Source organism: Elephas maximus, chromosome 1 (genome assembly GCF_024166365.1).
Source record: "Elephas maximus indicus isolate mEleMax1 chromosome 1, mEleMax1 primary haplotype, whole genome shotgun sequence".
NCBI lineage: Eukaryota > Metazoa > Chordata > Mammalia > Proboscidea > Elephantidae > Elephas > Elephas maximus.
Window position 1 is genome coordinate 156,596,464 of NC_064819.1, and position 3,171 is coordinate 156,599,634.

At 36.5% G+C, this 3,171-nt stretch overlaps 1 pseudogene; it reads right to left on the reverse strand.

Moving 5' to 3' along the window:
* Positions 1–712: 712 nt before the first annotated feature.
* Positions 713–1,821, reverse strand: LOC126070086 (cytochrome c oxidase subunit 6A1, mitochondrial-like; annotated as a pseudogene).
* Positions 1,822–3,171: the final 1,350 nt, after the last annotated feature.

The following is a 3,171-nucleotide window of genomic DNA, read 5'->3' on the forward strand; positions in this document are numbered from 1 at the left end:
AGTTAGATATAACAACAAAAACATTTTTTGTAAGCACAGCTTACACATGTCAATATATCTACAAGGCTAAAACCCTACGCTCATTTACTTTTTGAATCTTCTAATGTGCTCCAGTCAGAGCTGCCATTATCACCCTGTTACAATGATGCTTCAAATCACATGGTTTCCTCTGAATGCGCTACAAGCACACGCTGTTGTTTTTGTTGCTTCCAGTATTTTTATTGTCACCAATTTTGTCAAATTTTCTGGTGTTTTAGATACAATATTGTGGTAAGTAGTATTTGTGAACCTGTATAAATAACATTTTTGAGAACGAAGTAGTAATTAAAGGAAAAGGAGAAAAATCAAAAAAGGCTTCTGCTCAGTTACTAACAGTGTTGTAACTAATAATGTTGTAATTCAATGTAGAAAGATTTTATGAAACATTTTGTTGTTAGTATTTTTATAACCTAAGAAATATTAAATTTAAGCAATTTACAACTATATCACATATAATTCTATGCTTAAAATTGATAATAAACAATAAACATTACTAGGGATTCTATATGATCTGATATGGGAGATCTATGTGGGGGTTGACATCATGAGTTACTGTACTAGGTGACACCAACCCTAGTGATGACATTGTAAGGTCCAGTACACTTTTCTGTTTCACATGCAGAGCAATGGTCCAAACTATAGCTGTAGTCCCCATTAGTGGTCCAGGTTCTCTTTATTCATCTTCCTATCCGGTTAGAAGCTGAATCAAATTAGGGTTATGAAATAGAGTATGGTTACCTTCTTCCCAGGGAAAGGGTTTGTAACAGATACTGAGGTGGGGGTAGGCAATGAGCTCTTGTGTGCCTCTGTGACCAATACAGGAAGGTGTTCAGCAAGCTCACTCCTACCCTAGGAGCTCCATGAAGTAGTTGGGCCTTCCACATTTAAGCTGGTCCCTTCTCCCTGTGAGCACTGCTAGATATAGGCCACCCCAGCTGTGGTTGGGACTGAATCAGCAGCCCAGAAACCAGGGCCTACCCACTGCAGCCATTTTCTTCCACAACTCAGAAGTCTCCTGTGTTATCTTGTCACTTCTCTTGTGTTTGTTTCTGTCATTTCTTTAAGAATACCAACAATACTTATGTTGATTATTCTCTGTGGGCATCATGCTCTGTACTTTGTTCTCATTCCTGTGTCCCAGTGTCTCTCAGAGGTCTTATATTGCTTCTGAGTTTTATGCTTTTTGTTTTTCTTTTACTCATTCTTAAACATTTAGAATCTAACCAGTTTTGGTATTTTTACCAATAGCTTTGACCTCCAACCCTGCTTCCTGAGAAAATAATAACGGCATAATAGAAAGTAAATAGAACAGAACTTGATTCCACTAAATTGTTTGAAAATAAACCAAACCCATTGCAGTCATGTTGATTCCAATTCAAAGGAACTCTGTAGGACAGAATAGAACTTCCCCAGAGGGCTTCCAAGGCTGTAATCTTTACAAAAGCAGACTGCCACATCTTTCTCCCACAGCGTTGCTGGAGGTTTAGAACCACTGATCTGTCAGTTAGCAGCCAACTACTTTACCACTGCATTGCCAGGGCCCCTTTGTTTGAAAATAGTAAGAGATGAAGGCCAAGAAAGGGATAGTAGCAATGAGCAATGTTACTACCTCAGATTAAAAAAAAAGAAAATTTGTAAATGCTGAGCTCAGAACTCAAGTGTAAAAGTTACTACCCCAAACAAATGGGTAGCAGGTATGTTTACCAATAGCTGTAAGAACCTGGAAGACTTCATTACAGTTAAATTGATGGCTCTCAGGGTAGGTAGACCGTGTAAACACATTATCGTTATTAATTAGTGCCTTCTTTGTACACAAAATGTTCTTCTCCCTTTATACATTTAAGGTTTTAACTTTGGCTCGCTCCACCCCCTGCCTTAGACTGTATTTCTTTGCTTTGTCTACCTTTTCAGGCCCCCTTGCTTTGAGTGTATTTTCTTAAATCTCTGTCTGATATCAAGGACTTGAAAATATTAGACTCTTCATATCTTCCTGGGGCTGCTTTAATTAGAGCCTAAACTTCCTCTGCTTTTGCTGTTATCATTTCTTTTTTTGCTCCATGGCCAAAACCAAAGGACAGCACTGCTCTGCCTCTTGAACACAGCATCACCCCTTGAGATCAAAGCAGGAGCCAGAACATTCTGACCTCTTTTTGAAGGGAAGTATGAACACTTTTAGGCAAGTATATTTCCACACAGATTAATACAGGTTTCAGGGCTATATCTGAAGGATTATGATGTAAAATAAGCCCCAAAGAGAACAAGAACATAATAATGGGAAATTATATTTGAAGCTTTAATATTGGGGATACTTTCTATTTTAAAATAACTGATACAATAAAAACAGAAAGAAAGAATAGCCTTTCTTGTAAGACATCATGCCTCTTGTCCCTGTAAATATTACACTGCAATCATCTGTCAAAAAATGTTTTAGAAAAGAGCCTGAACAGATTGGGTCAATTAGCCAGATCAATGGTCATCAGACTGCTTTGGGAAATTTCAGAGCTCTGCTACAGGGGATGAGGCCAAGCTTGCTTCTTTCTCTTAAACCAGAGCTGCTACACTTTCCATCTGGTTTGTATTTTGGGGTTCCACATGCGAATTTACTTGAAAAAATGTTCTGCTGGTAAAATAAATTTATAACCCAGTGGACTTGATGACTTTTAAATGCCCTCCCATCTCAATAATTCTATGATACAACTTTAAGTGCCTATAATTCAATGTACAATGTGAAAATATAAAGTTAAGGAAACAATTAAAAAGGTAGGCTTGCCATTCTTTTCCATTTATTATTTAATAACTCTTCATTTCATTACTATAATATAATAAAGATAGTTAATATTGAATTTTGAGACACTGTAGCAAATGTACTATCTAGGACAAAGGAGGCTTAGCCTAAAGTATGCTTATGTGTCGGGAGATAAATTAAAAGGAGGCTTAGTAAGAGGTCACCAAATCTATAGAGTACAAGAAACGATTCCCTAGGTATAAATTTATGTGCAATATACACTGTAAGCACTCATTATATTACTTAAAATCTCCGTTATAAATATTTAGATGCATTAATATTTATTTTTAAAATAATGTGCTTATTTTCAAAGGAACCATCAAATTACTTGTGGTAAATAATTTTCC